The sequence below is a fragment of the Artibeus jamaicensis genome, unplaced genomic scaffold (assembly GCF_021234435.1).
Source record: "Artibeus jamaicensis isolate MK-2021 breed Jamaican fruit bat unplaced genomic scaffold, CSHL_Jam_final contig_525, whole genome shotgun sequence".
In the NCBI taxonomy this organism is placed as follows: domain Eukaryota; kingdom Metazoa; phylum Chordata; class Mammalia; order Chiroptera; family Phyllostomidae; genus Artibeus; species Artibeus jamaicensis.
Genome location: NW_026521874.1, coordinates 5758242 through 5773504, shown reverse-complemented (window position 1 = coordinate 5773504; position 15263 = coordinate 5758242). Strand labels below are relative to the sequence as shown.

Here is a 15263-nt window from a genome sequence, read left to right as displayed (position 1 = left end):
AACAGGGCTCCCCATCGTCCTCAACCAACCAACCAACTCCGCCCGCCCGCACAGAGGCAGTGTGCTGGGGACAGAGAGTCTATACCACATCCCCTTTCGGTTCGAGCGCTTTTGCTGCTTGTTTTCATAGAAGCCCACTTTTATAAACATGTTGGGATGGGCGCAGGGAAGGCCAGTCCTGTGTGGTGATTTGTCTCAGCCCTGTGCCTGCTAAGGGTGGCCCCATTTCTACGACAATGAGAACACCTCTCTCTTCCTGCCGCCCATCCCCTCACCTCCTTCCTGAGAGAGCCATCGGGTGTCTGGGATGTTAGAAGGCAGGCAGGGAGGCAAAGAGCAGTTAAAAGCGCCCTGGCTGGTGTGGCTCAGTGGATGGAGTGCCAGACTGTGAAGTTGCAAGGTTGCCAGTTCAATTCCTAGTCCGGGCACATGCCTGGATTGTGGGCCGGCTGGCTTCCCCTCTCTCTAAGAAGAAATAAATAAAATCTTTTCTTTTTTAAAAGGCAGAAAGTGAGAGCTCCTTTAACATGCAAATTGGCAACCTGGCTGCCAGGGAGCTCTGTTTTGTTAGTGCAGCGTCAGGAGAAAGTGCAGGCGGCTGGAAAGAAAGCGTGGAAGCAGGAAGATTACAGAATCTGGTTTCGGGATGAAACCTCGGGAATACGGAGTGGCCCTCCAAAACCCCCTTCTCAAGGCTGGGCTGCAATCTTTAAAAATTACTATCACTTACTTGAGACACATTTTAAACAGCATAAAGAATAGTAAATGACTCTGCCAGCAGCAGATTAAGAAACAAATATCCCCAATATATCTGAAGGCTCTCTGGTATCCCCCTCCACCCGACGCCCATCCGGCCTCCATAGCGGGAACCTCCACTTCGAACTTGCTGTTCTCAGCCTCATGCAAGTCTTCATACCTTACCACCTACCCACTCATGTCGTGTGTGTCCCTAACCTTACAGGTTGCTTTGCAGACTTTCACACTTTATATAAATGATGTGCCGTATGTATTTCTGTACAGCTTGCTTCATTGCTCTTGACGTTTTTGTTTGTTTGCTGGCGAATTCACAGAGCCCTAACTCATTCATTTCGGGGACGTGAGCAGAAGATACAGAGGCGGGCAAAAGTAGGTTTGCAGCTGTTCGAGTGGAAAAAGACATGCAGGTGATGATTATTTCAATAGCTCTGTTAACTCAAGAGAATGTCCCAGGGCACTTTCGGCTGTACCGAGCCCTCCGCCCTGGAGGTCTGTCTAAAGCACAGGCAGGTTTCTCGTGCTTGTAGGTCAAGGAATTCTCTTTTCTGGACGGTTCTAGATGCACGCACTGACCGGCCTGGCCTTCCTGGACTTGCTTCCAGAGATCCTCAGTTAACACAGACCCTCTCCAGAAGACAAGCCAAGCGATCAGGTATTTGTGCCAATGACAGTGCCAGTCGAGGGACCTTCCAGACACGGGCAGGACTCCCCGGGATTCCCCAACTCATCGGTCACACACTTCCAGCCGGGCTTTGGGAGGGGACGGGAACGTGTCACAGATTTTTAATTTTCTTTGAATAGATTCTTAACTACTCAAGTAATATATTAAAACCTTTCCTTCTTTATTAGAACTAGAAGTGATAGATAAAAATAAAGTCCCTCCTGAGCACCAACTTTCCCAAAGACTCCCAGTCCCCCTCCCCTCGCCACTGGAAGTGACCACTGTGGTCATTTGCGTGGGTTTTCCTGTGAATCAACGCAGGCGTTGTATTAGATGGTGGGGAAGGTGTGGGCACCGGGAGGTTAACGTGCGTGGCATCCTTCTGTGCGTGTGCCGCACTGGCCGACAGGAAGGAAAAGAAATTTAAAATACAAAATAGTTTACTACAGAATCAAAAAAATGTCTTAAACCTGAGCACACATCTGAGAAAGAGAAGCAAGGCTTCTACACTGAACACTGCGAACATTACAGAGATTAAAGAATGTTGACGCAGACGGAGAAATGTCCAACGTCATGGATCTGTTAGGATTTTAATTCTCCCAAAAATGATCTATGGATCCACTGGAATCCCAGTCAAAACATACTCGGTGTCTTTAATCATTGAAATTTATAAGCTGGTTCTACAATTTATATGGAAAGGCAAAGAATCTAGCAATCAATGAAGCCACCTAGAAGGGAAAGGAGGAGAAGAAGAGGGGAAGAAGGCTGGAAAACTTACAGCACCGGATTTCAGCTCCTACTAAAAGCTGGGATTACAAAGGCACCGTGGCGTCGGCACAGTAGGAAGCAAGCAGACTGCTGGGAAGAACCCATTCCCACGGCGGAACAGTCCCCGACTCACACCAAAGGCACTGCGGCCGCTCAGGAGGGTCACTTGAACTAAGGGGAATGGATCCGCTGGGTGTTCACAAGGAAAAGAAAAGAATAAAGCCTTGATTCCCTACCTCACACCACACACAACAGTTAACCCTGAAGAGACCACAGTCATACTTAACACATTCCTCGCCTTGCTTCTCAATCCATGATCCGTGTAGAGTCTTCCCTCGTCCGCACACCCCACCCTACTTAACCTTTCTTAATGGCTGCCAAGCAGCCCATGCCAGGAGGTGTTGCGGTTTACTGAGCTGTCCCCCTCATTTGTGTGTGTGTGTGTGTGTGTGTGGTGTGTGTGTGTGTGTGTGTTCTCCCCCAAAGTGGAAACCCTGGGTCACTTCCTCCAGCCCAGCTAACCTCTTCATTATATTTGCGGTTTCCAAGCTTCACTCTCAGTTAACATTGGTCTTCTGTGGTTGACCACGGAAGGTGGGATCAATACCCTACCCCAAACTGATGTGGAGGTCAAGACGGATGAGACCACACGTGCGCAGAAGGGTGCGTGAAGCTTCATCACTCCTGCAACGGGACCTTCTGGGACAACAGGGCAGGCCCCGAGCTGGTCTGGAACGGCCTGACCGGAGAGAGGGGTGGTGGCTTTGGGTTTACTGTGGCCGGACCGCGGGGCTGGGTGAAGCTTCCTGCACACACGGTTGAAGCTCTCTCCCCATTGGGCCAAAAGAGGCTGCACACAGGACTCCTTATCTGCCTGCCCAGGGAGGGGCCGAGGGGGAAGGCGAGGGAGAGAGCTCCCAAGCTGTCAGTGGCCAAACATCAGAGACGAAGTCAGAGGCTTTATCGTAACAGATGTATTGTATGTCCGCCTGGGGAAGTGCCTTGCTGGATGAACCACATACTCTCTCACTCAGTAAAAAGTCACCAATCAATGGATCACAGGCTCTGCCTTTAGCCGATCGTGTCGTTAGGTTAGGTTATGCTCCCAACTCAGCTTCCCCACCTGAAAAACTGCTAACGAAAGCCAGCAAGGGAGAGATACACCTCAGCTGCTCGCTGGTCCTTCCCCGAGCACTGTTATCTGAGAGGCACTAACCTGAGAGCTTTGGCATTAATGCATCCTTTGCCGTGTGACAACCTGCACGCCAACAGTTACTATTATCCCTGTCTCGCAGGTGAGGAAGCTGAAGCACAGGGAGGTGAGCTGACAAACACACTCGTGGCAGAAATGGCACTCAAGGCCAGGCTGTCCAGATCCACAGCCCAAGCTCTTGCTCACCAGGCTAGGCCGTGGGATAGGCAGTGTCGCACAGGACACTAACAAACCTGTGGTCCCACTGTGCCACTCCAGAGTCACTCAGGACACCGTGCGAGGGAAGCCCTCCAGGGCTGTGGACAAGCTGGGATTTATGGGCACCTGACACAGAGCCAGGTGTATTGTGAGGGCTCGGAAGACATGGGTGAGTTCATTAACTAATGCATTTACATGACAATGACAATAAAGCAGCAGTATATTATCCACGAGGATTCGAAAGCCAGCACACTAAAATCTACTACGGAGCTCCAGCTCACCCGGGGGGCACTACTGCAATATCCAGCGTGTGTGTGTGTGTGTGTGTGTGTGTGTGTGTGACACAGTGTTAGACCTGGAAGAAATGACAGCGGTCACCAGTCCGAAACCACTCACTCAGCAGAAGAGGAAACCGGAAGCCAGACAGGCTGCCTAACTTCCCCCAGGTCCCATGGCTGGGGAGCAGCAACGCTGGGATTCAGCTTGGGCATCTGGAAAGTCGGTTCGGGTTCAAGCTCAGGCATACTGGGAATCCACAAAAAGCAGGGGAGGGGAGGAGAAAATTCTTAAAATTTCCTAACCTACCTATGGGTTTTTTTCCCCCCCAAAAAACATGTTGAGCTATCTGTGGACCTGCTCATTTCCATAAAGGCTCATCATCTTAATTTTGCCAAGACTCTGCAGAGCATTCATTCCCTCTCCCTAATATCCCCCAAGGTAAGAAAACTTGCAGGAAGAAACCAAAGAACAATGTCTGCACCGTATTTAATTAGCTGCTCTTTCTGCCTAGTAGAGCGCTTGCCAAGAACTCGGGTTTCAGCGTGGCCCTCGAAGCCAGTGTGAGCAGTACCGGGCGCAGAATGAAGAAAAGTTAATTCTGAATGTCAGTCTAGTTCCTGTGGGAGAGCGTGCTTCTGTAATTTACCTTCCTAATCCATTAGCGCTTTGACAGTGTAGGAATTTAATAATTTAATCACATCTCCCTTCTTGCAAACCGACCTGCACAAATTTGCTAATAAAAAGGCCATCTTGTCTCAACGACAGCAACGTGCAAACCAGCTAATGCCTATACAAAATAGGAAAATCACATCAGCTGAGGCCCCGGTGAAAAATGCCTCATCTGGAGGGGGCTATTTTTATGAAGTCGGAGAATGTTAAAGAAGGGCTCAGAAGATGGGAAAGCTGAGGGAGCAGGCAGGGGAGAAAGAGAGAGACAGGGAGGTCAAGAGAAAGAACTGAATGTTAAGTCCAACGAGACATGGAGAGAGAAGCAGAGAGGAACGGGGACACAGGCAGAGAGAGATGTGGAGAGACAAGGAGATAAAAATGGAGACTTAGAGGCAGGCAGACAGACAGAGGCAAAGACAGCTAGGAAGGCAAAGAGACAGACAGAGATGGAGGGAGAAAGGGAGGGTGGGGGAGGGAGACATGCTGGTCCTCCTGCAACTTTAATGCCCACATAATGTCATCATCATCATCCTAATGAACCATAAACAGTCTATCACCTGGCTTCGGGGTGTACCCCAAGGTCAGGAGCAAGGTCAAGATAAAGTGGGTTGCTAGGATCCCAGGCGAGATAGAAAGAGAATGGCCAGCGCGGCTCTCTGGAGGAAAGCTGGACCCCCAGGACTCCAGGCCTTGTGCAGGGAGGCAGAGCCCACTGCTGTGCCCTAGGCACGCAAGTCCCAGAAGCACCCAGTCTCTGCCTCCTGCCCAGACAGCCCCAACAGGGGTGAGAGCAAAACTCCACACAGCTCTGAAGCACTGTGCATGATCTGAGCCAGCGGCTGCAGGCCAGGGGCACTGCCAAGGTGAAAACCCACGGGTCCTCTCTCCACGGTGATCTGAAGACCGCAGACATGGTCATCAACACAAAGCAGAGCTTTGTCCGTCCCCCAGACTTCACGAGCAACCTCAGGATTGGCCCTGAATTTACTCTATCGGCTGATACTTATACAGTGAAGAAAAAAACGATAGTGATCATAATATCAACAAGCATTTTTTGACCATTTGTTGTATGGTAGACATCAGGTAAAACTGTACATGAATTATGTCAATCCATGCTTACCACAAAACTCTCTGCGTTTTAGTAATGGCATTTTTTTTAGGCAAAAATACTGAGGCTTAGTGAAGTTGCGTTTTGTCCAAGAGCACATAGCTAATGGATCAGGGAGACAAGTTTAAACCAATCAATCAGCTCTTAACCACAATGCCTCTCTTCCCAGTCTCTACTACAAAGGTTCATTTAGTTTGAGACTGTAGCTCCAAGGGGTCAGAAAATCATTCTGAAATCCACCATGTTCCCTTCCTCAAAGGGGCTTTGCATATGCTGTTCCCTCTACCTGAATGCTTTTCCTTTCCTCCCTCCCCACCCCTCACCCCCGCAAAAACCTCTGTTAGTGAAGAATTTCATAAAGGAGAGAGACTGTTGAGATCATGAGTGACACTCTGCCCAATGGGAGTGCTGCATACTTCATGAGGGTAAATCCAACCAATCAGATCCTCTCTTGGAAAGTATAAATACCAGTGCAGGAGTCAGTTCTATCTTGAGATACACAGTGGAATTAAAGGAAGCCCTCTATGTACAAAGTTACATGTATGTGAATTTCCTAGGCTTCTGTCAGATTACCAAAGGTTAAGAATTAACAGATAAACATTAAAAAAATTTAATTGGAGGATTTCATGTAAAAATCTACATTTCCAACTTTGGTCCCAAAAAAGACAGTAACACTGAGCCTATAATTTCTTGTGGTGATCACAGCCTAGAGCTGAGTTGCAGCAGCTTTCTATAGAGGGAACATGTGTCTTCCAACTCACCATGTCCCCATCATTCTTCTATTTCTCTAGCCTGACCTGCCTTACATGCTAGCATTTCATGCCCAGATGCTGTAAGCATGTGAGTTTGCAACTCCTAGCTATCAGAAAGTGGCTAGTTCAGACTAAAATGTGAGGAGCTGATGATGTTTGTTTTTTTCCCCCCAACAGGAGCTTATTGAACCCCTAATGATGGAATGCAGAGGAGACTTTTTTTTTTACTTCCTCTCAGACTATGTTTACAACTCCTAACTCTCCCATTCAGGTTGGACCAAAAGGACAGAAATGCAGTCGCAGGCATTCGACCTCCGAAGGACTTCTGTAGATCTTTCCAGATTGCTCTGCATTCTAATTTTTGGTGTTTTGGTTTGGTTTGGTGGTTTTTTATTTGCCTGATGTTAGAATTTGGGGGGTTTTATTTTTGGATTTAAGGGAGTTGGTTTGTTTTTTGCTTTTTTAAGACTCATTATGAGCTGCTGGCAATTATAGCTTTGTTTCCATAAAGAATCTTGGCCCCTAACAAAATGGGGAATGAGCAGCTCCCTCTGACTGACACATACTTTTGAAAACTTCTGTTTTCTTCCCTAGCTCTGAGGTAACAGCCATGATGGCTGGGGTCACGCTGAGAAAAACACTGTTACCTTTGCATAATCAAGTGCTGCACAGTTAGAAACTGGCTCATGCTGGGCCCATGTTCCCAGCTGCCTGGCACCTGCAAAGGGACAAATGACTCTGAATGGAGGTGTGGCAGGGAGAGAAACAAAGGCACCCGTCATCAGTCGGTGATGCTCTTTGGAGGACAAGCTGGAGAACAGTGGCTTCCACCATAACTCAAAGGGAAGAGAGAGTTGTTGCTAGAGGCTGGCATCTAAGAGACTGAATGAATCCCTACTTGAGTCAATGACATTTGATTCAGGACTTCCTGAGCATCGTTATGTGAAATGCAGGACATCTGACGTGTGGGGTGGCAAAGATGGGGAAGGCAGATACAACTCTCAAGGAACTTGAAGTCTAGTAAGGAAAATCAGACAAAAATACCTAAAAATGATGACGAATATGGTTTTCAACTATGTAAGGGACATCTGATCTCACCTGCCAAGTACATCTTCCCACTGTTCTTCAGCAAACACCCTCGTGCTCCCAACTGGGCCAAGTGAGCCAGGCCCCCACTGCCCCTGCAGCCTCTTCAGAGAGATCAAGTTGCAATTACATTGCTTAAGGCCCTGGATCCAGCCATATCAGAAATCCTCCCCATTAGTCTTTTCTGAGCCCTCTAGCTACAAAGTCCCTTTTGTTTGTTTGTTTGTTTTGTCCAAGTCCAACGAAGTTATCTCTTTTAACGAAAAGAGCCTGACTAATGAAAATATAGACAAATGCTTTTATATTACCTCATTTCATCTTCAAAACAGTCCTGTCAGATTTACAAGAGGGATCACAGCTCAGGGCCCTGAAGAGAGTAAAATCCGTGTGGATACAGTTGATTTTACTGCATAAAGTAACCAAACAACCCTAAAGAAAATCCTTCCTGGACTTCCGCCAAGATGGAGGCATAGGTGGATGTGCCGTGCCTTCTCATACAACCAAGTTTAGAGACAACTAAATATTAGCAACAGAAAACACAGCCAGAACACGGAAAATTGAACTTTTTGGAAGTCCGTTAACAACAAATTCTTCAGCCTGACCGGTAAGGGGCGAAACCAGCGGCTGGTGAAGCGGGATTGCATAGGAAAACTTGGTCAGATGCACTCAGGCATGGAATCCAGACGCGCGGAATCCAGGCGCAGGGTTGGACCTAGTGAGCGACCGAGCGAGCGACCAGGCGAGCGACCTCGGGGGAAGACAGCGGGGGAGCGGTGCTGCGTGTTGACTGTGGTCGCGCATTTGTGCGCAGGTGGACAGGCAAGGGAGTGGGCGGTTGGACCGGACCCAGCGGGTCCCCGCGGCAAGCGGCAGTGGAGGGCGCCGCCATTTCCCTGCTCTGACCCCACCTCCACATACAGCGTCATAACCCAGCGACTCTGAGTGGCCCGGCCCAGGTGAACCACCTAAGGCGCTAATCCTCACCCAGCTGTGAGTAACAGCAGAGGGGTCGCCATTTCCCTGCTCTGACCACGCCCCCACATACAGCGTCACAACCCAGCGACCTGGGAGTCCAAGGCACCGCTTCTCACACTTAAAGGGCGCAAACAGACCAAAAATGTCGCAAGATCTCAAAGCTCCAGAGCCCATAGATCTAAGCGATGAAGAAACAGCAAAACTCTCAGAAGCACAGTTTAAAACACTGGTCATCAGGATCCTCACAGAACTGGTTGATTATAGCCACAAATTAGACAAATATATGAAGGCGAAACTCATTGAAATGAATGGAATTGCACAGGACACCAATGGCAATGAAAAGGAAACTGGGACTCAAATCAATGGAGTGGACCAGAAGAAAGCAAATAATGGCCAAACAGAAAAGAGTCAAGAAGCAAGAATTCAAAGAAATGAGGAGAGTCTTAGGAACCTCCAGGACATCTTTAAATGCTCCAACATCCGAATTATAGGGGTACCAGAAGGGGGAAAGGAACAGCCACCAGTGGAAAACTTATTTGAACAAATAATAAAGGAGAATTTCCCCAATCTGGCAAAGGAAATAGACTTCCAGGAAATCCAGGAAGCTCAGAGAGTCCCAAAGAACTTGGACCCAAGAAGGAACACACCAAGGCACATCATCATTACATTAGCCAAAATTAAAATGAAGGAGAGAATCCTAGAAGCAGCAAGAGCTAAGGGGACAGTCACCTACAAAGGAGTCCCCATCAGACTGTCAGCAGATTTCTCAAAAGAGACCTTACAGGCAAGAAGGGGCTGGAAAGAGGTATTCCAAGTCATGAAATCCAAAGACCTACAACCAAGATTGCTCTATCCAGCAAAACTTTCATTTAGAATGGAAGGACAGATAAGGTGCTTCTCAGATAAGATCAAATTCAAGGAGTTCATCATCACCAAGCCCTGATTATATGAAATGTTAAAAGGATTTATCTAAGAAAAAGAAGTTAAAGAAACATGAACAGTGAAAGGACAACAAACTCAGTTATTAACAACCACACCTAAAACAAAAGCAAACTAAAAGGACAGCTAGATCAGGAGTGGAAACATAGTAATGAAGATCTCAAGGAGGGTTAGCAACAGGGGAGTGGGAGGAGAAGAAGGGGGGAGAAGGTACAAAAAATAAGTAGCATAGACAGTAGATAGAAAATAGAAGGGGGGGCAAGAATAGCATAGGAAATATAGAATCTAAAGGACTTGAGACACTTGGTCATAAACTAAAGGGGGGGTAATGGCAGGGATGGGGGGTAGGGTGGAGGGGAATGAAAGGGAGACTAGAACAACTGTAACAGCATAATCAATTTAAAAAATTTAAAAAAAAAATGAAAGAAAATCCTTCCTGCCACCAAATTATCTGGGGCCAGATCTGAGCCTCAGGGTGTTAAGACAAGAACTCTGACTACCATCAACCAAGAGTGTGAACCTGGACATAGGAAGGCCTATTAGAAAACAGGCTAATAAAACTCGTCCAGGCCAAAAGGCCTCTGAACAGCACCTCTCAAACTTCAATATGCATAGGGATCAGCTGGGGCTCTCAGTGAGAGCCAGAGCCCCATCCAGTAGGTCTGGAGTGAGGCCTGAGGTTCAGCATTTCTAATCAGCTCCCTAGCTATGCCGGTACTGCCGGACCAGAGCCACACTTGAAACTGCCAGGGCTTAGACCAGGGCAGTGAACAGCCAGAGGTGTTTAGGACAGAAGTGGCCCTTGAACATCTTTTCTTTGACTCACATGGGATTATTAAAACATTTAAATTTCTATTACAACTAGTTTCCCTGTTTTTGTGTACATTTGAAGCTTTCATTAGGAAAGGTGTTTTCAAGTTTAAATTAATTGCTAAAACCTGAAGATGACTTTACATAAATGTCCCAATTTCTGGCTTTCCCAGGAAAGTGGTGGTCTGGTCGCTCTGGGCCCATAGTCCTCCTGCCTGGCAATGGTAAGTCTCCCCAGCACGCTCCAGGGGGCCCCACAGCCCGAGTGCACAGCACAGAGGTGAAGGGCGTGAACTCTGCAGCCACCCAACCCTAGGTTCCCATCCTGACTTGGCATTTTTCTCTCCATGTGATTTGGGGCAAGTGACTTTTACCTTGCTGTCCCTCAGTGTCCCTATCTGTGAAATGGGAGTGATTACAAGTAGCAACCGGGGATGGGGGCGGGGTGGTGTTGGGAGGATTAAATAAAGAATATGTGTAAAGTGCTTCAGAGGGTGCCTGGCACAGGGCCGGGGCTGTTATCTATCTGCTGGTCCTTTTACGCATCTGAGTTTGCAATCCCGAGTTTAGGATGCTGTCAGTGGGTGAGGCCAGGAAAACCCCCTCCGACTAATTATGGAAACTACAGTCCCCAGAAGATGAAATGCCCAGGGGTGGGCAACGAAGAAGGAGGTAAAAGTCTGACGCACCGGAGCCGATACCCATTGTCTCTCGTCTTCACATTCCAGCACTTTCTGAGTCTCCCCTCTTCCCATACCTTGACCAATGGGAGGAAGGGGCAACTGGATCCCGACAACCCCTGGGACAGCGGAGAAGGCGCACACCGAACACCCCGTGGCTACCCCCCTGACACCTCGAGGAACAGGGACACTGCTGCGGACACAGGCCTCTGCGCCCCGAGGGACCGCTCGCACCCGACGACCACCTGTTTTCCGCGTGCCAACGCACCAGTCTCACACCCTTTTAGGGATCCGCCCCCCCCAGAAACTCTGTCGGATCCCGCGCCTTCTCGCTGCCGCGGACCAATTCCATCATCGCCCCACCCCCAGCTCTAGCGCAGCCTCCGGCTCCAGCAGCCCCATTCCTGGGACAGCGTCCTGCGTCCTCCCAGCACCAGATAACCCTCCACAACTCCCTGCCCAGTGCAGGCTGCCGCTGCGCTGCGAGAGGCAGGACCTGCGGAGGTCCGCCGCCTTCCCCTGCAGCCCGCTCCTAGCCACCTTACCCGACCTCAGCGACGGTGTGGTGGGCCCGCCGTCCCTGTTCCTCCGCCTCAAGCCGTAGCGCCTCTGCTACCGCCACCGGCGCAGCACAACCACCTGCGCGTGACCCTCGATCGCCAGCCCCCGCCCCCAAACACACGGACGCACTCACGTGCGCGCGCTCTGACCTTAATGCGGAGCGGCCGGCCAGGGGGAGCTCGTGGACGGTTAACTGAGGAGCGGAGCGTCAGGGTTAGTAAGACCACCGCCCCCTCCACGAGCAAAGTTGGATCTGCAGTTGGGCTTCTCAGAGGGCGGAACCCGTTCTCACGTTCCTCCAGCCTCCCTGCGTCCATTCCCTGTTTGCTGATTCTCAAGCACAGAGTGCCCCCGGGCGATTTGCACGTGCTGTTCCCTCCACTAGGAACATTCTTCCCATCTTCTGTGGGTCCTCAGAAAAAAATCAAGGGGGGCGGGGGGCTGCGGAATCAACCTCCATCTCTGGTCTTTAAGAAACTGCCAGCTCCCATGTGCAGGTTTTTTTTGTTTAATCCTCACCTGAGGATTTAAGAGAGGTATGGATTTTAGAGAGTGTGGGGGCAGGGAGAAAGAAAGAGGGAGGGGGAGGGGAGGGAGGAGAGAGAGACAGAAAGAAACATCCGTCCTATGGGTCCCTGCCAGAAATCGAACCGGAAACCTTTTGGTGTAGGGGGCCGAGGCTCCAACCAACTGAGCCACCTGGTCGGGGGCCAACGAGCAGGGTTTTTAATCAGTGGACTTGCAGCCTGTTTATTTAACCTCTCTGTGATCCAAGTTATACAGACCCTTTGCTGGGAGTAGGAAATGGATTGTCTTATGTGAAGTGCCCACAGCAGTCTGGCGCACCGCAGACACTCACCAGCTTTATCCCGTGAGCAGCCCGACCCCCGCCCCAAGGCCCACAGGGCACAGAAACAACGTGGAATCCATGTCCTTTTCTTCCTCTTTATGGCAGGTGATGTCACCGGGGGGACTGTGGCCCAGTGTAGCCTGCAGAATGTGCCGTCTGGTTGAGTCATTGTTTCAGAAAAATGTGGATTAATTGCCAACACTTAAAACTGAGAAATCGCATGAATGTGCGGATTTTCAGTAGCTCTTTGAAACAAAGAAGGTTGGGACCATACTGAGTCCACTCTCCTGGGGGCCGGAGCTCACAAGCAACTGTCTTTATCCCCCTTTTACAGAGAAGGAAACTGAGGCTCAGAAAAGTCCGGCGATTTGGCCAAGGTCACACAGCTAATAAAGAGCAAAACTGAAATTGGAACCCAGGCTTTATGCTCCTGGCGCCTTAGCCTGGTAAGGAAGAACAGAAAGGGGATACAATGGTTTCCACCAAACCATCTTTCTGAAAGGAGCATGTTTATTAATAGCACACTTTGCCAATTTGTTGGGATTGTTTAGCAGGAATTGAAATTTTTAGCTTCATCTAAATTGGTGAAGTGCCCACACCCACGCCACCTCCATATTCTTCTCATTTAAGCACTGAGCAATTCTAAAGCTTTAACTAAAATCCAAAATGTTGCTTATTTCATCCATCTCCAGTTACTGGCACCGTAGGTGTTCTTTCCTTTCCATTTCTTTTCTCTTTTTTTTTAGCCTCTTTATTTATATTTTAGTCTTTGCAGTTTGTAAATTCCCTCTTACTAGCTGTTTGCAACATCAATGTTTCTTTACTGTTAAGTTTCCAAGTAGGGTCGTGCGATCTTGGGGCTGAATGAACACACACATAAGAGGAAACACATGCGTGTGCACATTACACACTTATATATATACATGCTCCGACTCCTAACAATGTCTGGTATCTCTCTGGGTCTCATTGTCCCCAAGTATATTTATAGATCGTAAAGCCAAACGCCAAAGTCACTAATAGTTTTTTTAAGGAGCATAATTGTACCTTTCACATGGAAGTTTTAGAAGGCTTTGGTCGCAACCATTAGCCATAAAAATGATCCTACTTTATTGTCGATGTATATACATGTTGGCAACTAATTCCAAACAATTTAAAACACAGTGGAGACAAGCCCCTCCCCCCAAATATTAATGAGACCCATCTCCAGGCCAAATGGAGCCAATTTATGACTCCTGTTCTTAGCACTCAGGGTAACCAGTATGTCTGCCCCTTGGAGGTCAGTGGGAAAAGTTCTCCCCCTTTATGTTTTCCCCTCTATCTTGGTTCCTTGGGCCTCTGCACCTCTTCGATATTCTCCAGATGGACAATAAGCATTGTCAATCATCCCATTTCACTCAGTTACTGTGCCGGGTGAGATGGGTAGGTGGGCAGAAGAAGAGGGAGCGGCTTCCCAGACTACAGATTGAAGAAGAGGGGAGGGGTAAGAGGTCTTCACTCGCATCTAACTTCAGCCTCTGGCATCTTTAAAGTTCCTCCTGGATGGCCCATTGCCCAGCAGCTGACATCAGCATCACCTGGGAGCTTGTTAGAAATGCAGGTTCCCAGACCCCACCCCAGACCTGCTGAATCAGACACTCCTGGGCGGGGCTCCGAGGGATTCCCATGAGCACGGAAGTTTGCAGTTTGATGCTGAAGTCCTGTCTGCCTCTTTCTCTCCCACGGTCACTTCACTAAAGCCCCCCATTCTGTTACCCTGACCAGACTCCAGAAAGAAAGGGAAGCTGGGAATCCTGAGAAACTTCGTATCTTGCCTTTTGAATATATCACCTTATAATTCAACAATGAGCAAATCACCCAGTTAAAATGCAGGTGAACTATCTGAACAGACAGTTCCCAAAGGAAGCTATGCATATGGCCAACAAGCACATGAAAAGGTGTTCAACAGCATTAATCATCAGGGAAATGAAATTAAACCTAAAGAGATTCCACTACACACCTCCTGGAATGGCTAGAGCTAATAAGATACGATCAAAGGTGTGTGAGGATATGGAGCAAATGGAATTGCCGACGGGCAGGCAAAATAGCACAACAAATTTGGAAAAGAGTTTGGCAACTTCTTCTGAAGCTCAACGTGCCGTTACCATATGACCCAGCCATGCCTCCCAGTCATGCACCCACGACGAATGAAAACATATGAGCATTACAAAGGCTTGCACACAGCAGCTTCGTTCATAACAGCCCCAAATTGGAAGTGACCCAAATGTCCATCGATATATGCAAAGATATAAGCAAACTGCGGCATATCCATATAATGGAATACTATTTAGCAATGAAAAGGCATTGGACTACTGATACACACAACGACACGGATGAATATCCGAAACATTACGCTAAGCTTTTTGTAAAAAGCCAGAGAGAACATGTTTTGTAGTGTATGATTCCATTTACAGGGAATTCGAGGCAGGTGCAGGCACAGGAAGCAGGGCAGTCAGTGTTTGGGTCTGCAGGGTGGTGATAAATGGCAGAGGGCCGTGAGGAAAGTTTCTGGGGCGACAAAAATGACCTGGGTCTATTACCAGCCACCTGCAGGTGCCTGTGCTGCAGCCTCTAACCTGCTTTCCTCGTTGGAGTGAGGACCACTGGGGTCAACTCTGGGTTCCTCAGCCTTTTGGAGAGAGAAGAAAGACGCGGGCTTGAAGCAAGCACTGACCTTCCAACCAGTGACGCTGGCTTCGACCCGAAAGCAGAGCTGCACGTTTCTCGACTCTAGGGGGTGCTACTCACATAGAATAAATACCGCGGGAATGGCGGGGCAGCCCCACCTGGGGCATAGAGCCCAGCACCAGCCAGCAAAGGTTTCCAACTCATTAACTAGAATCTTTCCCATAAGGAATCATTTTTCTGTTTACAGGTATTTTTTTAGGTAAACTTCACGTAGCTTAATATAAACCATTTTAG

At 48.6% G+C, this 15263-nt stretch overlaps 1 protein-coding gene across 1 annotated transcript in view; it reads right to left on the bottom strand.

The window, feature by feature from the left end:
• RPH3A (rabphilin 3A) overlaps positions 1-11491 on the bottom strand; it is a 166713-nt gene extending 155222 nt beyond the window's left edge. The window contains exon 1 of the mRNA XM_053669853.1: positions 11440-11491. The gene's annotated coding sequence lies outside the window, so the exon portion shown is untranslated. The remainder of the gene's footprint in view (positions 1-11439) is intronic.
• Between the last annotated feature and the right edge of the window lie 3772 nt (positions 11492-15263).